The 22,299-nt window shown below is 50.7% G+C and overlaps 39 non-coding genes across 39 annotated transcripts; all 39 read left to right on the top strand.

Annotated features, from left to right (window-relative positions):
* Positions 1-222: 222 nt before the first annotated feature.
* Positions 223-296, top strand: Trnan-guu (transfer RNA asparagine (anticodon GUU)). Its single transcript has one exon. It is a non-coding gene; the product is annotated as a tRNA-Asn (tRNA).
* Positions 297-985: 689 nt separating this feature from the next.
* Trnat-cgu (transfer RNA threonine (anticodon CGU)) lies at positions 986-1,057 on the top strand. The gene has a single exon. It is a non-coding gene; the product is annotated as a tRNA-Thr (tRNA).
* A 334-nt stretch (positions 1,058-1,391) lies between these two features.
* Trnan-guu (transfer RNA asparagine (anticodon GUU)) lies at positions 1,392-1,465 on the top strand. The gene has a single exon. It is a non-coding gene; the product is annotated as a tRNA-Asn (tRNA).
* Positions 1,466-2,154: 689 nt separating this feature from the next.
* On the top strand, positions 2,155-2,226 carry Trnat-cgu (transfer RNA threonine (anticodon CGU)). Its single transcript has one exon. It is a non-coding gene; the product is annotated as a tRNA-Thr (tRNA).
* A 333-nt stretch (positions 2,227-2,559) lies between these two features.
* Trnan-guu (transfer RNA asparagine (anticodon GUU)) lies at positions 2,560-2,633 on the top strand. The gene has a single exon. It is a non-coding gene; the product is annotated as a tRNA-Asn (tRNA).
* A 678-nt stretch (positions 2,634-3,311) lies between these two features.
* Trnat-cgu (transfer RNA threonine (anticodon CGU)) lies at positions 3,312-3,383 on the top strand. Its single transcript has one exon. It is a non-coding gene; the product is annotated as a tRNA-Thr (tRNA).
* Positions 3,384-3,716: 333 nt separating this feature from the next.
* Positions 3,717-3,790, top strand: Trnan-guu (transfer RNA asparagine (anticodon GUU)). Its single transcript has one exon. It is a non-coding gene; the product is annotated as a tRNA-Asn (tRNA).
* Positions 3,791-4,468: 678 nt separating this feature from the next.
* On the top strand, positions 4,469-4,540 carry Trnat-cgu (transfer RNA threonine (anticodon CGU)). Its single transcript has one exon. It is a non-coding gene; the product is annotated as a tRNA-Thr (tRNA).
* Positions 4,541-4,873: 333 nt separating this feature from the next.
* Positions 4,874-4,947, top strand: Trnan-guu (transfer RNA asparagine (anticodon GUU)). Its single transcript has one exon. It is a non-coding gene; the product is annotated as a tRNA-Asn (tRNA).
* A 678-nt stretch (positions 4,948-5,625) lies between these two features.
* Positions 5,626-5,697, top strand: Trnat-cgu (transfer RNA threonine (anticodon CGU)). Its single transcript has one exon. It is a non-coding gene; the product is annotated as a tRNA-Thr (tRNA).
* A 333-nt stretch (positions 5,698-6,030) lies between these two features.
* Positions 6,031-6,104, top strand: Trnan-guu (transfer RNA asparagine (anticodon GUU)). Its single transcript has one exon. It is a non-coding gene; the product is annotated as a tRNA-Asn (tRNA).
* Positions 6,105-6,793: 689 nt separating this feature from the next.
* On the top strand, positions 6,794-6,865 carry Trnat-cgu (transfer RNA threonine (anticodon CGU)). The gene has a single exon. It is a non-coding gene; the product is annotated as a tRNA-Thr (tRNA).
* Positions 6,866-7,198: 333 nt separating this feature from the next.
* Trnan-guu (transfer RNA asparagine (anticodon GUU)) lies at positions 7,199-7,272 on the top strand. Its single transcript has one exon. It is a non-coding gene; the product is annotated as a tRNA-Asn (tRNA).
* A 689-nt stretch (positions 7,273-7,961) lies between these two features.
* Positions 7,962-8,033, top strand: Trnat-cgu (transfer RNA threonine (anticodon CGU)). Its single transcript has one exon. It is a non-coding gene; the product is annotated as a tRNA-Thr (tRNA).
* Positions 8,034-8,367: 334 nt separating this feature from the next.
* On the top strand, positions 8,368-8,441 carry Trnan-guu (transfer RNA asparagine (anticodon GUU)). Its single transcript has one exon. It is a non-coding gene; the product is annotated as a tRNA-Asn (tRNA).
* A 687-nt stretch (positions 8,442-9,128) lies between these two features.
* On the top strand, positions 9,129-9,200 carry Trnat-cgu (transfer RNA threonine (anticodon CGU)). Its single transcript has one exon. It is a non-coding gene; the product is annotated as a tRNA-Thr (tRNA).
* A 333-nt stretch (positions 9,201-9,533) lies between these two features.
* Positions 9,534-9,607, top strand: Trnan-guu (transfer RNA asparagine (anticodon GUU)). The gene has a single exon. It is a non-coding gene; the product is annotated as a tRNA-Asn (tRNA).
* Positions 9,608-10,285: 678 nt separating this feature from the next.
* Trnat-cgu (transfer RNA threonine (anticodon CGU)) lies at positions 10,286-10,357 on the top strand. The gene has a single exon. It is a non-coding gene; the product is annotated as a tRNA-Thr (tRNA).
* A 337-nt stretch (positions 10,358-10,694) lies between these two features.
* On the top strand, positions 10,695-10,768 carry Trnan-guu (transfer RNA asparagine (anticodon GUU)). Its single transcript has one exon. It is a non-coding gene; the product is annotated as a tRNA-Asn (tRNA).
* Positions 10,769-11,185: 417 nt separating this feature from the next.
* Positions 11,186-11,259, top strand: Trnan-guu (transfer RNA asparagine (anticodon GUU)). The gene has a single exon. It is a non-coding gene; the product is annotated as a tRNA-Asn (tRNA).
* Positions 11,260-11,947: 688 nt separating this feature from the next.
* On the top strand, positions 11,948-12,019 carry Trnat-cgu (transfer RNA threonine (anticodon CGU)). The gene has a single exon. It is a non-coding gene; the product is annotated as a tRNA-Thr (tRNA).
* A 333-nt stretch (positions 12,020-12,352) lies between these two features.
* Positions 12,353-12,426, top strand: Trnan-guu (transfer RNA asparagine (anticodon GUU)). The gene has a single exon. It is a non-coding gene; the product is annotated as a tRNA-Asn (tRNA).
* A 678-nt stretch (positions 12,427-13,104) lies between these two features.
* Positions 13,105-13,176, top strand: Trnat-cgu (transfer RNA threonine (anticodon CGU)). The gene has a single exon. It is a non-coding gene; the product is annotated as a tRNA-Thr (tRNA).
* A 337-nt stretch (positions 13,177-13,513) lies between these two features.
* On the top strand, positions 13,514-13,587 carry Trnan-guu (transfer RNA asparagine (anticodon GUU)). The gene has a single exon. It is a non-coding gene; the product is annotated as a tRNA-Asn (tRNA).
* Positions 13,588-14,004: 417 nt separating this feature from the next.
* Positions 14,005-14,078, top strand: Trnan-guu (transfer RNA asparagine (anticodon GUU)). The gene has a single exon. It is a non-coding gene; the product is annotated as a tRNA-Asn (tRNA).
* A 416-nt stretch (positions 14,079-14,494) lies between these two features.
* Positions 14,495-14,568, top strand: Trnan-guu (transfer RNA asparagine (anticodon GUU)). The gene has a single exon. It is a non-coding gene; the product is annotated as a tRNA-Asn (tRNA).
* A 688-nt stretch (positions 14,569-15,256) lies between these two features.
* Trnat-cgu (transfer RNA threonine (anticodon CGU)) lies at positions 15,257-15,328 on the top strand. The gene has a single exon. It is a non-coding gene; the product is annotated as a tRNA-Thr (tRNA).
* Positions 15,329-15,662: 334 nt separating this feature from the next.
* Trnan-guu (transfer RNA asparagine (anticodon GUU)) lies at positions 15,663-15,736 on the top strand. The gene has a single exon. It is a non-coding gene; the product is annotated as a tRNA-Asn (tRNA).
* Positions 15,737-16,425: 689 nt separating this feature from the next.
* Trnat-cgu (transfer RNA threonine (anticodon CGU)) lies at positions 16,426-16,497 on the top strand. Its single transcript has one exon. It is a non-coding gene; the product is annotated as a tRNA-Thr (tRNA).
* A 333-nt stretch (positions 16,498-16,830) lies between these two features.
* Positions 16,831-16,904, top strand: Trnan-guu (transfer RNA asparagine (anticodon GUU)). Its single transcript has one exon. It is a non-coding gene; the product is annotated as a tRNA-Asn (tRNA).
* A 678-nt stretch (positions 16,905-17,582) lies between these two features.
* On the top strand, positions 17,583-17,654 carry Trnat-cgu (transfer RNA threonine (anticodon CGU)). The gene has a single exon. It is a non-coding gene; the product is annotated as a tRNA-Thr (tRNA).
* Positions 17,655-17,991: 337 nt separating this feature from the next.
* Positions 17,992-18,065, top strand: Trnan-guu (transfer RNA asparagine (anticodon GUU)). The gene has a single exon. It is a non-coding gene; the product is annotated as a tRNA-Asn (tRNA).
* A 417-nt stretch (positions 18,066-18,482) lies between these two features.
* Positions 18,483-18,556, top strand: Trnan-guu (transfer RNA asparagine (anticodon GUU)). The gene has a single exon. It is a non-coding gene; the product is annotated as a tRNA-Asn (tRNA).
* Positions 18,557-19,244: 688 nt separating this feature from the next.
* Trnat-cgu (transfer RNA threonine (anticodon CGU)) lies at positions 19,245-19,316 on the top strand. The gene has a single exon. It is a non-coding gene; the product is annotated as a tRNA-Thr (tRNA).
* Positions 19,317-19,649: 333 nt separating this feature from the next.
* On the top strand, positions 19,650-19,723 carry Trnan-guu (transfer RNA asparagine (anticodon GUU)). Its single transcript has one exon. It is a non-coding gene; the product is annotated as a tRNA-Asn (tRNA).
* Positions 19,724-20,401: 678 nt separating this feature from the next.
* Positions 20,402-20,473, top strand: Trnat-cgu (transfer RNA threonine (anticodon CGU)). Its single transcript has one exon. It is a non-coding gene; the product is annotated as a tRNA-Thr (tRNA).
* A 338-nt stretch (positions 20,474-20,811) lies between these two features.
* Trnan-guu (transfer RNA asparagine (anticodon GUU)) lies at positions 20,812-20,885 on the top strand. Its single transcript has one exon. It is a non-coding gene; the product is annotated as a tRNA-Asn (tRNA).
* A 689-nt stretch (positions 20,886-21,574) lies between these two features.
* On the top strand, positions 21,575-21,646 carry Trnat-cgu (transfer RNA threonine (anticodon CGU)). Its single transcript has one exon. It is a non-coding gene; the product is annotated as a tRNA-Thr (tRNA).
* A 336-nt stretch (positions 21,647-21,982) lies between these two features.
* On the top strand, positions 21,983-22,056 carry Trnan-guu (transfer RNA asparagine (anticodon GUU)). The gene has a single exon. It is a non-coding gene; the product is annotated as a tRNA-Asn (tRNA).
* The last annotated feature ends 243 nt before the right edge of the window (positions 22,057-22,299 follow it).

Genomic DNA, 22,299 nt, shown 5'->3' on the forward strand with positions numbered 1-22,299 from the left:
GCAGTAGAGCGACGCCCACTACAAAAGACGTATTATTTACATTCAATTTCAGCGTACACGTCGCGAGTGCCATATGACAGGGCCTGTCTCTCGATGTCGATTTGTATTTGGTGTCACTTAAGTGTCGGTCTGCAGTAGGCCGCTGTTGGCCGAGCGACGAGATTCCTGCAGAAGGTATACGATTTGCCATGATACACAGAGCACAAGTGAACCAAAATCAAGGCCTCCGTGGCGCAATCGGCTAGCGCGTTCGGCTGTTAACCGAAAGGTTGGTGGTTCGAGCCCACCCGGGGGCGAAATCGTTTTAACCGTCACAGAGGTGAGGACATACGTCAACTTTGTTAGAGATACACAGCTAGTGTGACAATTTGGCTGTGTTTGAGTGATGCCACAGGGCCTTGTACACATTCAGCCAAGTGACACTGTAGGTAAAGACATGGCCCTACGCAGACGTTCTACTGTTTTCCTATTTATTCGTCGTGTGTGACACTGCAGTAGAGCGACGCCCACTACAAAAGACGTATTATTTACATTCAATTTCAGCGTACACGTCGCGAGTGCCATATGACAGGGCCTGTCTCTCGATGTCGATTTGTATTTGGTGTCACTTAAGTGTCGGTCTGCAGTAGGCCGCTGTTGGCCGAGCGACGTGCAGTCGCCTTACATGAAGCCCCGTGGGCAACGCCAGCGCCACTGTGGACAACAGCGCACTGCAGCCAGAGAGAGGAGCCGAAAGGCGCATTTCGCAGTCGAGCCACGCTATCCCACAAGCTGTGCGCTAGGTCAAGATTGTGCAGACGGCAAACCTTTGGTGGCCCGACGCTCGTCGTCGATCGTAAGGGCGAAACAGTCAAGAGATTTGGAAAACGGCAATGTGGACACCCCCAGCAGCAGCTGTGTGCCAAATCCGATATCTGGTCGAGGGCTGCAAGATTCAGTATGATGAAGTGACAATTCGGGGATAGCTCACGAACGTAAAGCTGCTGCCTGCTTAGCTCAGTGGTAGAGCACTGGTCTCGTAAACCAGGGGTCGTGAGTTCGAACCTCACAGAAGGCATTCTTTTTTTTTCACCTTCCTGCATGGAGCGGCGCTATCTCGACCAGCTTCTAACACATGGCAGTACACTGAATGAAAGGGATGTTCTACAACCTATGACAAGTATTCTACGGGCCTCAGAGTTTTTCTGAATGCATAGGCAGAAGAGTGGTTTGTATGCATTTTCTAGTATAATGTCATGCTTGGCGATGTCATTCGTTTATGAGCCTCGCTACTGTGTGCATGCACGTTATCCATGTGAAGGGGCGTAAGCAGATGCTAATATTCTGCGAGATTCCTGCAGAAGGTATACGATTTGCCATGATACACAGAGCACAAGTGAACCAAAATCAAGGCCTCCGTGGCGCAATCGGCTAGCGCGTTCGGCTGTTAACCGAAAGGTTGGTGGTTCGAGCCCACCCGGGGGCGAAATCGTTTTAACCGTCACAGAGGTGAGGACATACGTCAACTTTGTTAGAGATACACAGCTAGTGTGACAATTTGGCTGTGTTTGAGTGATGCCACAGGGCCTTGTACACATTCAGCCAAGTGACACTGTAGGTAAAGACATGGCCCTACGCAGACGTTCTACTGTTTTCCTATTTATTCGTCGTGTGTGACACTGCAGTAGAGCGACGCCCACTACAAAAGACGTATTATTTACATTCAATTTCAGCGTACACGTCGCGAGTGCCATATGACAGGGCCTGTCTCTCGATGTCGATTTGTATTTGGTGTCACTTAAGTGTCGGTCTGCAGTAGGCCGCTGTTGGCCGAGCGACGTGCAGTCGCCTTACATGAAGCCCCGTGGGCAACGCCAGCGCCACTGTGGACAACAGCGCACTGCAGCCAGAGAGAGGAGCCGAAAGGCGCATTTCGCAGTCGAGCCACGCTATCCCACAAGCTGTGCGCTAGGTCAAGATTGTGCAGACGGCAAACCTTTGGTGGCCCGACGCTCGTCGTCGATCGTAAGGGCGAAACAGTCAAGAGATTTGGAAAACGGCAATGTGGACACCCCCAGCAGCAGCTATGTGCCAAATCCGATATCTGGTCGAGGGCTGCAAGATTCAGTATGATGAAGTGACAATTCGGGGATAGCTCACGAACGTAAAGCTGCTGCCTGCTTAGCTCAGTGGTAGAGCACTGGTCTCGTAAACCAGGGGTCGTGAGTTCGAACCTCACAGAAGGCATTCTTTTTTTTCACCTTCCTGCATGGAGCGGCGCTATCTCGACCAGCTTCTAACACATGGCAGTACACTGAATGAAAGGGATGTTCTACAACCTATGACAAGTATTCTACGGGCCTCAGAGTTTTTCTGAATGCATAGGCAGAAGAGTGGTTTGTATGCATTTTCTAGTATAATGTCATGCTTGGCGATGTCATTCGTTTATGAGCCTCGCTACTGTGTGCATGCACGTTATCCATGTGAAGGGGCGTAAGCAGATGCTAATATTCTGCGAGATTCCTGCAGAAGGTATACGATTTGCCATGATACACAGAGCACAAGTGAACCAAAATCAAGGCCTCCGTGGCGCAATCGGCTAGCGCGTTCGGCTGTTAACCGAAAGGTTGGTGGTTCGAGCCCACCCAGGGGCGAAATCGTTTTAACCGTCACAGAGGTGAGGACATACGTCAACTTTGTCAGAGATACACAGCTAGTGTGACAATTTGGCTGTGTTTGAGTGATGCCACAGGGCCTTGTACACATTCAGCCAAGTGACACTGTAGGTAAAAACATGGCCCTACGCAGACGTTCTACTGTTTTCCTATTTATTCGTCGTGTGTGACACTGCAGTAGAGCGACGCCCACTACAAAAGACGTATTATTTCAGCGTACACGTCGCGAGTGCCATATGACAGGGCCTGTCTCTCGATGTCGATTTGTATTTGGTGTCACTTAAGTGTCGGTCTGCAGTAGGCCGCTGTTGGCCGAGCGACGTGCAGTCGCCTTACATGAAGCCCCGTGGGCAACGCCAGCTCCACTGTGGACAACAGGGCACTGCAGCCAGAGAGAGGAGCCGAAAGGCGCATTTCGCAGTCGAGCCACGCTATCCCACAAGCTGTGCGCTAGGTCAAGATTGTGCAGACGGCAAACCTTTGGTGGCCCGACGCTCGTCGTCGATCGTAAGGGCGAAACAGTCAAGAGATTTGGAAAACGGCAATGTGGACACCCCCAGCAGCAGCTGTGTGCCAAATCCGATATCTGGTCGAGGGCTGCAAGATTCAGTATGATGAAGTGACAATTCGGGGATAGCTCACGAACGTAAAGCTGCTGCCTGCTTAGCTCAGTGGTAGAGCACTGGTCTCGTAAACCAGGGGTCGTGAGTTCGAACCTCACAGAAGGCATTCTTTTTATTCACCTTCCTGCATGGAGCGGCGCTATCTCGACCAGCTTCTAACACATGGCAGTACACTGAATGAAAGGGATGTTCTACAACCTATGACAAGTATTCTACGGGCCTCAGAGTTTTTCTGAATGCATAGGCAGAAGAGTGGTTTGTATGCATTTTCTAGTATAATGTCATGCTTGGCGATGTCATTCGTTTATGAGCCTCGCTACTGTGTGCATGCACGTTATCCATGTGAAGGGGCGTAAGCAGATGCTAATATTCTGCGAGATTCCTGCAGAAGGTATACGATTTGCCATGATACACAGAGCACAAGTGAACCAAAATCAAGGCCTCCGTGGCGCAATCGGCTAGCGCGTTCGGCTGTTAACCGAAAGGTTGGTGGTTCGAGCCCACCCAGGGGCGAAATCGTTTTAACCGTCACAGAGGTGAGGACATACGTCAACTTTGTCAGAGATACACAGCTAGTGTGACAATTTGGCTGTGTTTGAGTGATGCCACAGGGCCTTGTACACATTCAGCCAAGTGACACTGTAGGTAAAAACATGGCCCTACGCAGACGTTCTACTGTTTTCCTATTTATTCGTCGTGTGTGACACTGCAGTAGAGCGACGCCCACTACAAAAGACGTATTATTTCAGCGTACACGTCGCGAGTGCCATATGACAGGGCCTGTCTCTCGATGTCGATTTGTATTTGGTGTCACTTAAGTGTCGGTCTGCAGTAGGCCGCTGTTGGCCGAGCGACGTGCAGTCGCCTTACATGAAGCCCCGTGGGCAACGCCAGCTCCACTGTGGACAACAGGGCACTGCAGCCAGAGAGAGGAGCCGAAAGGCGCATTTCGCAGTCGAGCCACGCTATCCCACAAGCTGTGCGCTAGGTCAAGATTGTGCAGACGGCAAACCTTTGGTGGCCCGACGCTCGTCGTCGATCGTAAGGGCGAAACAGTCAAGAGATTTGGAAAACGGCAATGTGGACACCCCCAGCAGCAGCTGTGTGCCAAATCCGATATCTGGTCGAGGGCTGCAAGATTCAGTATGATGAAGTGACAATTCGGGGATAGCTCACGAACGTAAAGCTGCTGCCTGCTTAGCTCAGTGGTAGAGCACTGGTCTCGTAAACCAGGGGTCGTGAGTTCGAACCTCACAGAAGGCATTCTTTTTATTCACCTTCCTGCATGGAGCGGCGCTATCTCGACCAGCTTCTAACACATGGCAGTACACTGAATGAAAGGGATGTTCTACAACCTATGACAAGTATTCTACGGGCCTCAGAGTTTTTCTGAATGCATAGGCAGAAGAGTGGTTTGTATGCATTTTCTAGTATAATGTCATGCTTGGCGATGTCATTCGTTTATGAGCCTCGCTACTGTGTGCATGCACGTTATCCATGTGAAGGGGCGTAAGCAGATGCTAATATTCTGCGAGATTCCTGCAGAAGGTATACGATTTGCCATGATACACAGAGCACAAGTGAACCAAAATCAAGGCCTCCGTGGCGCAATCGGCTAGCGCGTTCGGCTGTTAACCGAAAGGTTGGTGGTTCGAGCCCACCCAGGGGCGAAATCGTTTTAACCGTCACAGAGGTGAGGACATACGTCAACTTTGTCAGAGATACACAGCTAGTGTGACAATTTGGCTGTGTTTGAGTGATGCCACAGGGCCTTGTACACATTCAGCCAAGTGACACTGTAGGTAAAAACATGGCCCTACGCAGACGTTCTACTGTTTTCCTATTTATTCGTCGTGTGTGACACTGCAGTAGAGCGACGCCCACTACAAAAGACGTATTATTTCAGCGTACACGTCGCGAGTGCCATATGACAGGGCCTGTCTCTCGATGTCGATTTGTATTTGGTGTCACTTAAGTGTCGGTCTGCAGTAGGCCGCTGTTGGCCGAGCGACGTGCAGTCGCCTTACATGAAGCCCCGTGGGCAACGCCAGCGCCACTGTGGACAACAGGGCACTGCAGCCAGAGAGAGGAGCCGAAAGGCGCATTTCGCAGTCGAGCCACGCTATCCCACAAGCTGTGCGCTAGGTCAAGATTGTGCAGACGGCAAACCTTTGGTGGCCCGACGCTCGTCGTCGATCGTAAGGGCGAAACAGTCAAGAGATTTGGAAAACGGCAATGTGGACACCCCCAGCAGCAGCTGTGTGCCAAATCCGATATCTGGTCGAGGGCTGCAAGATTCAGTATGATGAAGTGACAATTCGGGGATAGCTCACGAACGTAAAGCTGCTGCCTGCTTAGCTCAGTGGTAGAGCACTGGTCTCGTAAACCAGGGGTCGTGAGTTCGAACCTCACAGAAGGCATTCTTTTTTTTCACCTTCCTGCATGGAGCGGCGCTATCTCGACCAGCTTCTAACACATGGCAGTACACTGAATGAAAGGGATGTTCTACAACCTATGACAAGTATTCTACGGGCCTCAGAGTTTTTCTGAATGCATAGGCAGAAGAGTGGTTTGTATGCATTTTCTAGTATAATGTCATGCTTGGCGATGTCATTCGTTTATGAGCCTCGCTACTGTGTGCATGCACGTTATCCATGTGAAGGGGCGTAAGCAGATGCTAATATTCTGCGAGATTCCTGCAGAAGGTATACGATTTGCCATGATACACAGAGCACAAGTGAACCAAAATCAAGGCCTCCGTGGCGCAATCGGCTAGCGCGTTCGGCTGTTAACCGAAAGGTTGGTGGTTCGAGCCCACCCAGGGGCGAAATCGTTTTAACCGTCACAGAGGTGAGGACATACGTCAACTTTGTTAGAGATACACAGCTAGTGTGACAATTTGGCTGTGTTTGAGTGATGCCACAGGGCCTTGTACACATTCAGCCAAGTGACACTGTAGGTAAAAACATGGCCCTACGCAGACGTTCTACTGTTTTCCTATTTATTCGTCGTGTGTGACACTGCAGTAGAGCGACGCCCACTACAAAAGACGTATTATTTACATTCAATTTCAGCGTACACGTCGCGAGTGCCATATGACAGGGCCTGTCTCTCGATGTCGATTTGTATTTGGTGTCACTTAAGTGTCGGTCTGCAGTAGGCCGCTGTTGGCCGAGCGACGTGCAGTCGCCTTACATGAAGCCCCGTGGGCAACGCCAGCGCCACTGTGGACAACAGCGCACTGCAGCCAGAGAGAGGAGCCGAAAGGCGCATTTCGCAGTCGAGCCACGCTATCCCACAAGCTGTGCGCTAGGTCAAGATTGTGCAGACGGCAAACCTTTGGTGGCCCGACGCTCGTCGTCGATCGTAAGGGCGAAACAGTCAAGAGATTTGGAAAACGGCAATGTGGACACCCCCAGCAGCAGCTGTGTGCCAAATCCGATATCTGGTCGAGGGCTGCAAGATTCAGTATGATGAAGTGACAATTCGGGGATAGCTCACGAACGTAAAGCTGCTGCCTGCTTAGCTCAGTGGTAGAACACTGGTCTCGTAAACCAGGGGTCGTGAGTTCGAACCTCACAGAAGGCATTCTTTTTTTTCACCTTCCTGCATGGAGCGGCGCTATCTCGACCAGCTTCTAACACATGGCAGTACACTGAATGAAAGGGATGTTCTACAACCTATGACAAGTATTCTACGGGCCTCAGAGTTTTTCTGAATGCATAGGCAGAAGAGTGGTTTGTATGCATTTTCTAGTATAATGTCATGCTTGGCGATGTCATTCGTTTATGAGCCTCGCTACTGTGTGCATGCACGTTATCCATGTGAAGGGGCGTAAGCAGATGCTAATATTCTGCGAGATTCCTGCAGAAGGTATACGATTTGCCATGATACACAGAGCACAAGTGAACCAAAATCAAGGCCTCCGTGGCGCAATCGGCTAGCGCGTTCGGCTGTTAACCGAAAGGTTGGTGGTTCGAGCCCACCCAGGGGCGAAATCGTTTTAACCGTCACAGAGGTGAGGACATACGTCAACTTTGTTAGAGATACACAGCTAGTGTGACAATTTGGCTGTGTTTGAGTGATGCCACAGGGCCTTGTACACATTCAGCCAAGTGACACTGTAGGTAAAGACATGGCCCTACGCAGACGTTCTACTGTTTTCCTATTTATTCGTCGTGTGTGACACTGCAGTAGAGCGACGCCCACTACAAAAGACGTATTATTTACATTCAATTTCAGCGTACACGTCGCGAGTGCCATATGACAGGGCCTGTCTCTCGATGTCGATTTGTATTTGGTGTCACTTAAGTGTCGGTCTGCAGTAGGCCGCTGTTGGCCGAGCGACGTGCAGTCGCCTTACATGAAGCCCCGTGGGCAACGCCAGCGCCACTGTGGACAACAGCGCACTGCAGCCAGAGAGAGGAGCCGAAAGGCGCATTTCGCAGTCGAGCCACGCTATCCCACAAGCTGTGCGCTAGGTCAAGATTGTGCAGACGGCAAACCTTTGGTGGCCCGACGCTCGTCGTCGATCGTAAGGGCGAAACAGTCAAGAGATTTGGAAAACGGCAATGTGGACACCCCCAGCAGCAGCTGTGTGCCAAATCCGATATCTGGTCGAGGGCTGCAAGATTCAGTATGATGAAGTGACAATTCGGGGATAGCTCACGAACATAAAGCTGCTGCCTGCTTAGCTCAGTGGTAGAGCACTGGTCTCGTAAACCAGGGGTCGTGAGTTCGAACCTCACAGAAGGCATTCTTTTTTTTTCACCTTCCTGCATGGAGCGGCGCTATCTCGACCAGCTTCTAACACATGGCAGTACACTGAATGAAAGGGATGTTCTACAACCTATGACAAGTATTCTACGGGCCTCAGAGTTTTTCTGAATGCATAGGCAGAAGAGTGGTTTGTATGCATTTTCTAGTATAATGTCATGCTTGGCGATGTCATTCGTTTATGAGCCTCGCTACTGTGTGCATGCACGTTATCCATGTGAAGGGGCGTAAGCAGATGCTAATATTCTGCGAGATTCCTGCAGAAGGTATACGATTTGCCATGATACACAGAGCACAAGTGAACCAAAATCAAGGCCTCCGTGGCGCAATCGGCTAGCGCGTTCGGCTGTTAACCGAAAGGTTGGTGGTTCGAGCCCACCCAGGGGCGAAATCGTTTTAACCGTCACAGAGGTGAGGACATACGTCAACTTTGTTAGAGATACACAGCTAGTGTGACAATTTGGCTGTGTTTGAGTGATGCCACAGGGCCTTGTACACATTCAGCCAAGTGACACTGTAGGTAAAAACATGGCCCTACGCAGACGTTCTACTGTTTTCCTATTTATTCGTCGTGTGTGACACTGCAGTAGAGCGACGCCTACTACAAAAGACGTATTATTTCAGCGTACACGTCGCGAGTGCCATATGACAGGGCCTGTCTCTCGATGTCGATTTGTATTTGGTGTCACTTAAGTGTCGGTCTGCAGTAGGCCGCTGTTGGCCGAGCGACATGCAGTCGCTGCAGTCTCCTTACATGAAGCCCCGTGGGTAACGCCAGCGCCACTGTGGACAACAGCGCACTGCAGCCAGAGAGAGGAGCCGAAAGGCGCATTTCGCAGTCGAGCCACGCTATCCCACAAGCTGTGCGCTAGGTCAAGACTGCGCAGACGGCAAACCTTTGGTGGCCCGACGCTCGTCGTCGATCGTAAGGGCGAAACAGTCAAGAGATTTGGAAAACGGCAATGTGGACACCCCCAGCAGCAGCTGTGTGCCAAATCCGATATCTGGTCGAGGGCTGCAAGATTCAGTATGATGAAGTGACAATTCGGGGATAGCTCACGAACGTAAAGCTGCTGCCTGCTTAGCTCAGTGGTAGAGCACTGGTCTCGTAAACCAGGGGTCGTGAGTTCGAACCTCACAGAAGGCATTCTTTTTTTTCACCTTCCTGCATGGAGCGGCGCTATCTCGACCAGCTTCTAACACATGGCAGTACACTGAATGAAAGGGATGTTCTACAACCTATGACAAGTATTCTACGGGCCTCAGAGTTTTTCTGAATGCATAGGCAGAAGAGTGGTTTGTATGCATTTTCTAGTATAATGTCATGCTTGGCGATGTCATTCGTTTATGAGCCTCGCTACTGTGTGCATGCACGTTATCCATGTGAAGGGGCGTAAGCAGATGCTAATATTCTGCGAGATTCCTGCAGAAGGTATACGATTTGCCATGATACACAGAGCACAAGTGAACCAAAATCAAGGCCTCCGTGGCGCAATCGGCTAGCGCGTTCGGCTGTTAACCGAAAGGTTGGTGGTTCGAGCCCACCCAGGGGCGAAATCGTTTTAACCGTCACAGAGGTGAGGACATACGTCAACTTTGTTAGAGATACACAGCTAGTGTGACAATTTGGCTGTGTTTGAGTGATGCCACAGGGCCTTGTACACATTCAGCCAAGTGACACTGTAGGTAAAAACATGGCCCTACGCAGACGTTCTACTGTTTTCCTATTTATTCGTCGTGTGTGACACTGCAGTAGAGCGACGCCCACTACAAAAGACGTATTATTTCAGCGTACACGTCGCGAGTGCCATATGACAGGGCCTGTCTCTCGATGTCGATTTGTATTTGGTGTCACTTAAGTGTCGGTCTGCAGTAGGCTGCTGTTGGCCGAGCGACGTGCAGTCGCCTTACATGAAGCCCCGTGGGCAACGCCAGCGCCACTGTGGACAACAGCGCACTGCAGCCAGAGAGAGGAGCCGAAAGGCGCATTTCGCAGTCGAGCCACGCTATCCCACAAGCTGTGCGCTAGGTCAAGACTGCGCAGACGGCAAACCTTTGGTGGCCCGACGCTCGTCGTCGATCGTAAGGGCGAAACAGTCCAGAGATTTGGAAAACGGCAATGTGGACACCCCCAGCAGCTGCTGTGTGCCAAATCCGATATCTGGTCGAGGGCTGCAAGATTCAGTGTGATGAAGTGACAATTCGGGGATAGCTCACGAACGCAAAGATGCCGCCTTCTTAGCTCAGTGGTAGAGCACTGGTCTCGTAAACCAGGGGTCGTGAGTTCGAACCTCACAGAAGGCATTCTTTTTTTTTTTTCACCTTCCTGCATGGAGCGGCGCTATCTCGACCAGCTTCTAACACATGGCAGTACACTGAATGAAAGGGATGTTCTACAACCTATGACAAGTATTCTACGGGCCTCAGAGTTTTTCTGAATGCATAGGCAGAAGAGTGGTTTGTATGCATTTTCTAGTATAATGTCATGCTTGGCGATGTCATTCGTTTATGAGCCTCGCTACTGTGTGCATGCACGTTATCCATGTGAAGGGGCGTAAGCAGATGCTAATATTCTGCGAGATTCCTGCAGAAGGTATACGATTTGCCATGATACACAGAGCACAAGTGAACCAAAATCAAGGCCTCCGTGGCGCAATCGGCTAGCGCGTTCGGCTGTTAACCGAAAGGTTGGTGGTTCGAGCCCACCCGGGGGCGAAATCGTTTTAACCGTCACAGAGGTGAGGACATACGTCAACTTTGTTAGAGATACACAGCTAGTGTGACAATTTGGCTGTGTTTGAGTGATGCCACAGGGCCTTGTACACATTCAGCCAAGTGACACTGTAGGTAAAGACATGGCCCTACGCAGACGTTCTACTGTTTTCCTATTTATTCGTCGTGTGTGACACTGCAGTAGAGCGACGCCCACTACAAAAGACGTATTATTTACATTCAATTTCAGCGTACACGTCGCGAGTGCCATATGACAGGGCCTGTCTCTCGATGTCGATTTGTATTTGGTGTCACTTAAGTGTCGGTCTGCAGTAGGCCGCTGTTGGCCGAGCGACGAGATTCCTGCAGAAGGTATACGATTTGCCATGATACACAGAGCACAAGTGAACCAAAATCAAGGCCTCCGTGGCGCAATCGGCTAGCGCGTTCGGCTGTTAACCGAAAGGTTGGTGGTTCGAGCCCACCCGGGGGCGAAATCGTTTAACCGTCACAGAGGGGAGGACATACGTCAACTTTGTTAGAGATACACAGCTAGTGTGACAATTTGGCTGTGTTTGAGTGATGCCACAGGGCCTTGTACACATTCAGCCAAGTGACACTGTAGGTAAAGACATGGCCCTACGCAGACGTTCTACTGTTTTCCTATTTATTCGTCGTGTGTGACACTGCAGTAGAGCGACGCCCACTACAAAAGACGTATTATTTACATTCAATTTCAGCGTACACGTCGCGAGTGCCATATGACAGGGCCTGTCTCTCGATGTCGATTTGTATTTGGTGTCACTTAAGTGTCGGTCTGCAGTAGGCCGCTGTTGGCCGAGCGACGTGCAGTCGCCTTACATGAAGCCCCGTGGGCAACGCCAGCGCCACTGTGGACAACAGCGCACTGCAGCCAGAGAGAGGAGCCGAAAGGCGCATTTCGCAGTCGAGCCACGCTATCCCACAAGCTGTGCGCTAGGTCAAGACTGCGCAGACGGCAAACCTTTGGTGGCCCGACGCTCGTCGTCGATCGTAAGGGCGAAACAGTCCAGAGATTTGGAAAACGGCAATGTGGACACCCCCAGCAGCAGCTGTGTGCCAAATCCGATATCTGGTCGAGGGCTGCAAGATTCAGTATGATGAAGTGACAATTCGGGGATAGCTCACGAACGTAAAGCTGCTGCCTGCTTAGCTCAGTGGTAGAGCACTGGTCTCGTAAACCAGGGGTCGTGAGTTCGAACCTCACAGAAGGCATTCTTTTTTTTCACCTTCCTGCATGGAGCGGCGCTATCTCGACCAGCTTCTAACACATGGCAGTACACTGAATGAAAGGGATGTTCTACAACCTATGACAAGTATTCTACGGGCCTCAGAGTTTTTCTGAATGCATAGGCAGAAGAGTGGTTTGTATGCATTTTCTAGTATAATGTCATGCTTGGCGATGTCATTCGTTTATGAGCCTCGCTACTGTGTGCATGCACGTTATCCATGTGAAGGGGCGTAAGCAGATGCTAATATTCTGCGAGATTCCTGCAGAAGGTATACGATTTGCCATGATACACAGAGCACAAGTGAACCAAAATCAAGGCCTCCGTGGCGCAATCGGCTAGCGCGTTCGGCTGTTAACCGAAAGGTTGGTGGTTCGAGCCCACCCAGGGGCGAAATCGTTTTAACCGTCACAGAGGTGAGGACATACGTCAACTTTGTTAGAGATACACAGCTAGTGTGACAATTTGGCTGTGTTTGAGTGATGCCACAGGGCCTTGTACACATTCAGCCAAGTGACACTGTAGGTAAAAACATGGCCCTACGCAGACGTTCTACTGTTTTCCTATTTATTCGTCGTGTGTGACACTGCAGTAGAGCGACGCCCACTACAAAAGACGTATTATTTCAGCGTACACGTCGCGAGTGCCATATGACAGGGCCTGTCTCTCGATGTCGATTTGTATTTGGTGTCACTTAAGTGTCGGTCTGCAGTAGGCTGCTGTTGGCCGAGCGACGTGCAGTCGCCTTACATGAAGCCCCGTGGGCAACGCCAGCGCCACTGTGGACAACAGCGCACTGCAGCCAGAGAGAGGAGCCGAAAGGCGCATTTCGCAGTCGAGCCACGCTATCCCACAAGCTGTGCGCTAGGTCAAGACTGCGCAGACGGCAAACCTTTGGTGGCCCGACGCTCGTCGTCGATCGTAAGGGCGAAACAGTCCAGAGATTTGGAAAACGGCAATGTGGACACCCCCAGCAGCTGCTGTGTGCCAAATCCGATATCTGGTCGAGGGCTGCAAGATTCAGTGTGATGAAGTGACAATTCGGGGATAGCTCACGAACGCAAAGATGCCGCCTTCTTAGCTCAGTGGTAGAGCACTGGTCTCGTAAACCAGGGGTCGTGAGTTCGAACCTCACAGAAGGCATTCTTTTTTTTTTTTCACCTTCCTGCATGGAGCGGCGCTATCTCGACCAGCTTCTAACACATGGCAGTACACTGAATGAAAGGGATGTTCTACAACCTATGACAAGTATTCTACGGGCCTCAGAGTTTTTCTGAATGCATAGGCAGAAGAGTGGTTTGTATGCATTTTCTAGTATAATGTCATGCTTGGCGATGTCATTCGTTTATGAGCCTCGCTACTGTGTGCATGCACGTTATCCATGTGAAGGGGCGTAAGCAGATGCTAATATTCTGCGAGATTCCTGCAGAAGGTATACGATTTGCCATGATACACAGAGCACAAGTGAACCAAAATCAAGGCCTCCGTGGCGCAATCGGCTAGCGCGTTCGGCTGTTAACCGAAAGGTTGGTGGTTCGAGCCCACCCGGGGGCGAAATCGTTTTAACCGTCACAGAGGTGAGGACATACGTCAACTTTGTTAGAGATACACAGCTAGTGTGACAATTTGGCTGTGTTTGAGTGATGCCACAGGGCCTTGTACACATTCAGCCAAGTGACACTGTAGGTAAAGACATGGCCCTACGCAGACGTTCTACTGTTTTCCTATTTATTCGTCGTGTGTGACACTGCAGTAGAGCGACGCCCACTACAAAAGACGTATTATTTACATTCAATTTCAGCGTACACGTCGCGAGTGCCATATGACAGGGCCTGTCTCTCGATGTCGATTTGTATTTGGTGTCACTTAAGTGTCGGTCTGCAGTAGGCCGCTGTTGGCCGAGCGACGAGATTCCTGCAGAAGGTATACGATTTGCCATGATACACAGAGCACAAGTGAACCAAAATCAAGGCCTCCGTGGCGCAATCGGCTAGCGCGTTCGGCTGTTAACCGAAAGGTTGGTGGTTCGAGCCCACCCGGGGGCGAAATCGTTTAACCGTCACAGAGGGGAGGACATACGTCAACTTTGTTAGAGATACACAGCTAGTGTGACAATTTGGCTGTGTTTGAGTGATGCCACAGGGCCTTGTACACATTCAGCCAAGTGACACTGTAGGTAAAGACATGGCCCTACGCAGACGTTCTACTGTTTTCCTATTTATTCGTCGTGTGTGACACTGCAGTAGAGCGACGCCCACTACAAAAGACGTATTATTTACATTCAATTTCAGCGTACACGTCGCGAGTGCCATATGACAGGGCCTGTCTCTCGATGTCGATTTGTATTTGGTGTCACTTAAGTGTCGGTCTGCAGTAGGCCGCTGTTGGCCGAGCGACGAGATTCCTGCAGAAGGTATACGATTTGCCATGATACACAGAGCACAAGTGAACCAAAATCAAGGCCTCCGTGGCGCAATCGGCTAGCGCGTTCGGCTGTTAACCGAAAGGTTGGTGGTTCGAGCCCACCCGGGGGCGAAATCGTTTAACCGTCACAGAGGGGAGGACATACGTCAACTTTGTTAGAGATACACAGCTAGTGTGACAATTTGGCTGTGTTTGAGTGATGCCACAGGGCCTTGTACACATTCAGCCAAGTGACACTGTAGGTAAAGACATGGCCCTACGCAGACGTTCTACTGTTTTCCTATTTATTCGTCGTGTGTGACACTGCAGTAGAGCGACGCCCACTACAAAAGACGTATTATTTACATTCAATTTCAGCGTACACGTCGCGAGTGCCATATGACAGGGCCTGTCTCTCGATGTCGATTTGTATTTGGTGTCACTTAAGTGTCGGTCTGCAGTAGGCCGCTGTTGGCCGAGCGACGTGCAGTCGCCTTACATGAAGCCCCGTGGGCAACGCCAGCGCCACTGTGGACAACAGCGCACTGCAGCCAGAGAGAGGAGCCGAAAGGCGCATTTCGCAGTCGAGCCACGCTATCCCACAAGCTGTGCGCTAGGTCAAGATTGTGCAGACGGCAAACCTTTGGTGGCCCGACGCTCGTCGTCGATCGTAAGGGCGAAACAGTCAAGAGATTTGGAAAACGGCAATGTGGACACCCCCAGCAGCAGCTGTGTGCCAAATCCGATATCTGGTCGAGGGCTGCAAGATTCAGTATGATGAAGTGACAATTCGGGGATAGCTCACGAACGTAAAGCTGCTGCCTGCTTAGCTCAGTGGTAGAGCACTGGTCTCGTAAACCAGGGGTCGTGAGTTCGAACCTCACAGAAGGCATTCTTTTTTTTTCACCTTCCTGCATGGAGCGGCGCTATCTCGACCAGCTTCTAACACATGGCAGTACACTGAATGAAAGGGATGTTCTACAACCTATGACAAGTATTCTACGGGCCTCAGAGTTTTTCTGAATGCATAGGCAGAAGAGTGGTTTGTATGCATTTTCTAGTATAATGTCATGCTTGGCGATGTCATTCGTTTATGAGCCTCGCTACTGTGTGCATGCACGTTATCCATGTGAAGGGGCGTAAGCAGATGCTAATATTCTGCGAGATTCCTGCAGAAGGTATACGATTTGCCATGATACACAGAGCACAAGTGAACCAAAATCAAGGCCTCCGTGGCGCAATCGGCTAGCGCGTTCGGCTGTTAACCGAAAGGTTGGTGGTTCGAGCCCACCCGGGGGCGAAATCGCTTTAACCGTCACAGAGGTGAGGACATACGTCAACTTTGTTAGAGATACACAGCTAGTGTGACAATTTGGCTGTGTTTGAGTGATGCCACAGGGCCTTGTACACATTCAGCCAAGTGACACTGTAGGTAAAGACATGGCCCTACGCAGACGTTCTACTGTTTTCCTATTTATTCGTCGTGTGTGACACTGCAGTAGAGCGACGCCCACTACAAAAGACGTATTATTTACATTCAATTTCAGCGTACACGTCGCGAGTGCCATATGACAGGGCCTGTCTCTCGATGTCGATTTGTATTTGGTGTCACTTAAGTGTCGGTCTGCAGTAGGCCGCTGTTGGCCGAGCGACGTGCAGTCGCCTTACATGAAGCCCCGTGGGCAACGCCAGCGCCACCGTGGACAACAGCGCACTGCAGCCAGAGAGAGGAGCCGAAAGGCGCATTTCGCAGTCGAGCCACGCTATCCCACAAGCTGTGCGCTAGGTCAAGATTGTGCAGACGGCAAACCTTTGGTGGCCCGACGCTCGTCGTCGATCGTAAGGGCGAAACAGTCAAGAGATTTGGAAAACGGCAATGTGGACACCCCCAGCAGCAGCTGTGTGCCAAATCCGATATCTGGTCGAGGGCTGCAAGATTCAGTATGATGAAGTGACAATTCGGGGATAGCTCACGAACGTAAAGCTGCTGCCTGCTTAGCTCAGTGGTAGAGCACTGGTCTCGTAAACCAGGGGTCGTGAGTTCGAACCTCACAGAAGGCATTCTTTTTTTTCACCTTCCTGCATGGAGCGGCGCTATCTCGACCAGCTTCTAACACATGGCAGTACACTGAATGAAAGGGATGTTCTACAACCTATGACAAGTATTCTACGGGCCTCAGAGTTTTTCTGAATGCATAGGCAGAAGAGTGGTTTGTATGCATTTTCTAGTATAATGTCATGCTTGGCGATGTCATTCGTTTATGAGCCTCGCTACTGTGTGCATGCACGTTATCCATGTGAAGGGGCGTAAGCAGATGCTAATATTCTGCGAGATTCCTGCAGAAGGTATACGATTTGCCATGATACACAGAGCACAAGTGAACCAAAATCAAGGCCTCCGTGGCGCAATCGGCTAGCGCGTTCGGCTGTTAACCGAAAGGTTGGTGGTTCGAGCCCACCCAGGGGCGAAATCGTTTTAACCGTCACAGAGGTGAGGACATACGTCAACTTTGTTAGAGATACACAGCTAGTGTGACAATTTGGCTGTGTTTGAGTGATGCCACAGGGCCTTGTACACATTCAGCCAAGTGACACTGTAGGTAAAAACATGGCCCTACGCAGACGTTCTACTGTTTTCCTATTTATTCGTCGTGTGTGACACTGCAGTAGAGCGACGCCCACTACAAAAGACGTATTATTTCAGCGTACACGTCGCGAGTGCCATATGACAGGGCCTGTCTCTCGATGTCGATTTGTATTTGGTGTCACTTAAGTGTCGGTCTGCAGTAGGCTGCTGTTGGCCGAGCGACGTGCAGTCGCCTTACATGAAGCCCCGTGGGCAACGCCAGCGCCACTGTGGACAACAGCGCACTGCAGCCAGAGAGAGGAGCCGAAAGGCGCATTTCGCAGTCGAGCCACGCTATCCCACAAGCTGTGCGCTAGGTCAAGACTGCGCAGACGGCAAACCTTTGGTGGCCCGACGCTCGTCGTCGATCGTAAGGGCGAAACAGTCCAGAGATTTGGAAAACGGCAATGTGGACACCCCCAGCAGCTGCTGTGTGCCAAATCCGATATCTGGTCGAGGGCTGCAAGATTCAGTGTGATGAAGTGACAATTCGGGGATAGCTCACGAACGCAAAGATGCCGCCTTCTTAGCTCAGTGGTAGAGCACTGGTCTCGTAAACCAGGGGTCGTGAGTTCGAACCTCACAGAAGGCATTCTTTTTTTTTTTTCACCTTCCTGCATGGAGCGGCGCTATCTCGACCAGCTTCTAACACATGGCAGTACACTGAATGAAAGGGATGTTCTACAACCTATGACAAGTATTCTACGGGCCTCAGAGTTTTTCTGAATGCATAGGCAGAAGAGTGGTTTGTATGCATTTTCTAGTATAATGTCATGCTTGGCGATGTCATTCGTTTATGAGCCTCGCTACTGTGTGCATGCACGTTATCCATGTGAAGGGGCGTAAGCAGATGCTAATATTCTGCGAGATTCCTGCAGAAGGTATACGATTTGCCATGATACACAGAGCACAAGTGAACCAAAATCAAGGCCTCCGTGGCGCAATCGGCTAGCGCGTTCGGCTGTTAACCGAAAGGTTGGTGGTTCGAGCCCACCCGGGGGCGAAATCGTTTTAACCGTCACAGAGGTGAGGACATACGTCAACTTTGTTAGAGATACACAGCTAGTGTGACAATTTGGCTGTGTTTGAGTGATGCCACAGGGCCTTGTACACATTCAGCCAAGTGACACTGTAGGTAAAGACATGGCCCTACGCAGACGTTCTACTGTTTTCCTATTTATTCGTCGTGTGTGACACTGCAGTAGAGCGACGCCCACTACAAAAGACGTATTATTTACATTCAATTTCAGCGTACACGTCGCGAGTGCCATATGACAGGGCCTGTCTCTCGATGTCGATTTGTATTTGGTGTCACTTAAGTGTCGGTCTGCAGTAGGCCGCTGTTGGCCGAGCGACGAGATTCCTGCAGAAGGTATACGATTTGCCATGATACACAGAGCACAAGTGAACCAAAATCAAGGCCTCCGTGGCGCAATCGGCTAGCGCGTTCGGCTGTTAACCGAAAGGTTGGTGGTTCGAGCCCACCCGGGGGCGAAATCGTTTAACCGTCACAGAGGGGAGGACATACGTCAACTTTGTTAGAGATACACAGCTAGTGTGACAATTTGGCTGTGTTTGAGTGATGCCACAGGGCCTTGTACACATTCAGCCAAGTGACACTGTAGGTAAAGACATGGCCCTACGCAGACGTTCTACTGTTTTCCTATTTATTCGTCGTGTGTGACACTGCAGTAGAGCGACGCCCACTACAAAAGACGTATTATTTACATTCAATTTCAGCGTACACGTCGCGAGTGCCATATGACAGGGCCTGTCTCTCGATGTCGATTTGTATTTGGTGTCACTTAAGTGTCGGTCTGCAGTAGGCCGCTGTTGGCCGAGCGACGTGCAGTCGCCTTACATGAAGCCCCGTGGGCAACGCCAGCGCCACCGTGGACAACAGCGCACTGCAGCCAGAGAGAGGAGCCGAAAGGCGCATTTCGCAGTCGAGCCACGCTATCCCACAAGCTGTGCGCTAGGTCAAGATTGTGCAGACGGCAAACCTTTGGTGGCCCGACGCTCGTCGTCGATCGTAAGGGCGAAACAGTCAAGAGATTTGGAAAACGGCAATGTGGACACCCCCAGCAGCAGCTGTGTGCCAAATCCGATATCTGGTCGAGGGCTGCAAGATTCAGTATGATGAAGTGACAATTCGGGGATAGCTCACGAACGTAAAGCTGCTGCCTGCTTAGCTCAGTGGTAGAGCACTGGTCTCGTAAACCAGGGGTCGTGAGTTCGAACCTCACAGAAGGCATTCTTTTTTTTCACCTTCCTGCATGGAGCGGCGCTATCTCGACCAGCTTCTAACACATGGCAGTACACTGAATGAAAGGGATGTTCTACAACCTATGACAAGTATTCTACGGGCCTCAGAGTTTTTCTGAATGCATAGGCAGAAGAGTGGTTTGTATGCATTTTCTAGTATAATGTCATGCTTGGCGATGTCATTCGTTTATGAGCCTCGCTACTGTGTGCATGCACGTTATCCATGTGAAGGGGCGTAAGCAGATGCTAATATTCTGCGAGATTCCTGCAGAAGGTATACGATTTGCCATGATACACAGAGCACAAGTGAACCAAAATCAAGGCCTCCGTGGCGCAATCGGCTAGCGCGTTCGGCTGTTAACCGAAAGGTTGGTGGTTCGAGCCCACCCAGGGGCGAAATCGTTTTAACCGTCACAGAGGTGAGGACATACGTCAACTTTGTCAGAGATACGCAGCTAGTGTGACAATTTGGCTGTGTTTGAGTGATGCCACAGGGCCTTGTACACATTCAGCCAAGTGACACTGTAGGTAAAAACATGGCCCTACGCAGACGTTCTACTGTTTTCCTATTTATTCGTCGTGTGTGACACTGCAGTAGAGCGACGCCCACTACAAAAGACGTATTATTTCAGCGTACACGTCGCGAGTGCCATATGACAGGGCCTGTCTCTCGATGTCGATTTGTATTTGGTGTCACTTAAGTGTCGGTCTGCAGTAGGCCGCTGTTGGCCGAGCGACGTGCAGTCGCCTTACATGAAGCCCCGTGGGCAACGCCAGCGCCACTGTGGACAACAGCGCACTGCAGCCAGAGAGAGGAGCCGAAAGGCGCATTTCGCAGTCGAGCCACGCTATCCCACAAGCTGTGCGCTAGGTCAAGACTGTGCAGACGGCAAACCTTTGGTGGCCCGACGCTCGTCGTCGATCGTAAGGGCGAAACAGTCCAGAGATTTGGAAAACGGCAATGTGGACACCCCCAGCAGCTGCTGTGTGCCAAATCCGATATCTGGTCGAGGGCTGCAAGATTCAGTGTGATGAAGTGACAATTCGGGGATAGCTCACGAACGCAAAGATGCCGCCTTCTTAGCTCAGTGGTAGAGCACTGGTCTCGTAAACCAGGGGTCGTGAGTTCGAACCTCACAGAAGGCATTCTTTTTTTTTTTTTCACCTTCCTGCATGGAGCGGCGCTATCTCGACCAGCTTCTAACACATGGCAGTACACTGAATGAAAGGGATGTTCTACAACCTATGACAAGTATTCTACGGGCCTCAGAGTTTTTCTGAATGCATAGGCAGAAGAGTGGTTTGTATGCATTTTCTAGTATAATGTCATGCTTGGCGATGTCATTCGTTTATGAGCCTCGCTACTGTGTGCATGCACGTTATCCATGTGAAGGGGCGTAAGCAGATGCTAATATTCTGCGAGATTCCTGCAGAAGGTATACGATTTGCCATGATACACAGAGCACAAGTGAACCAAAATCAAGGCCTCCGTGGCGCAATCGGCTAGCGCGTTCGGCTGTTAACCGAAAGGTTGGTGGTTCGAGCCCACCCGGGGGCGAAATCGTTTTAACCGTCACAGAGGTGAGGACATACGTCAACTTTGTTAGAGATACACAGCTAGTGTGACAATTTGGCTGTGTTTGAGTGATGCCACAGGGCCTTGTACACATTCAGCCAAGTGACACTGTAGGTAAAGACATGGCCCTACGCAGACGTTCTACTGTTTTCCTATTTATTCGTCGTGTGTGACACTGCAGTAGAGCGACGCCCACTACAAAAGACGTATTATTTACATTCAATTTCAGCGTACACGTCGCGAGTGCCATATGACAGGGCCTGTCTCTCGATGTCGATTTGTATTTGGTGTCACTTAAGTGTCGGTCTGCAGTAGGCCGCTGTTGGCCGAGCGACGTGCAGTCGCCTTACATGAAGCCCCGTGGGCAACGCCAGCGCCACTGTGGACAACAGCGCACTGCAGCCAGAGAGAGGAGCCGAAAGGCGCATTTCGCAGTCGAGCCACGCTATCCCACAAGCTGTGCGCTAGGTCAAGATTGTGCAGACGGCAAACCTTTGGTGGCCCGACGCTCGTCGTCGATCGTAAGGGCGAAACAGTCAAGAGATTTGGAAAACGGCAATGTGGACACCCCCAGCAGCAGCTGTGTGCCAAATCCGATATCTGGTCGAGGGCTGCAAGATTCAGTATGATGAAGTGACAATTCGGGGATAGCTCACGAACGTAAAGCTGCTGCCTGCTTAGCTCAGTGGTAGAGCACTGGTCTCGTAAACCAGGGGTCGTGAGTTCGAACCTCACAGAAGGCATTCTTTTTTTTTTTCACCTTCCTGCATGGAGCGGCGCTATCTCGACCAGCTTCTAACACATGGCAGTACACTGAATGAAAGGGATGTTCTACAACCTATGACAAGTATTCTACGGGCCTCAGAGTTTTTCTGAATGCATAGGCAGAAGAGTGGTTTGTATGCATTTTCTAGTATAATGTCATGCTTGGCGATGTCATTCGTTTATGAGCCTCGCTACTGTGTGCATGCACGTTATCCATGTGAAGGGGCGTAAGCAGATGCTAATATTCTGCGAGATTCCTGCAGAAGGTATACGATTTGCCATGATACACAGAGCACAAGTGAACCAAAATCAAGGCCTCCGTGGCGCAATCGGCTAGCGCGTTCGGCTGTTAACCGAAAGGTTGGTGGTTCGAGCCCACCCGGGGGCGAAATCGTTTTAACCGTCACAGAGGGGAGGACATACGTCAACTTTGTTAGAGATACACAGCTAGTGTGACAATTTGGCTGTGTTTGAGTGATGCCACAGGGCCTTGTACACATTCAGCCAAGTGACACTGTAGGTAAAGACATGGCCCTACGCAGACGTTCTACTGTTTTCCTATTTATTCGTCGTGTGTGACACTGCAGTAGAGCGACGCCCACTACAAAAGACGTATTATTTACATTCAATT

The sequence above is a fragment of the Schistocerca serialis genome, chromosome 6 (assembly GCF_023864345.2).
Source record: "Schistocerca serialis cubense isolate TAMUIC-IGC-003099 chromosome 6, iqSchSeri2.2, whole genome shotgun sequence".
Classification (NCBI taxonomy): Eukaryota; Metazoa; Arthropoda; class Insecta; order Orthoptera; family Acrididae; genus Schistocerca; species Schistocerca serialis.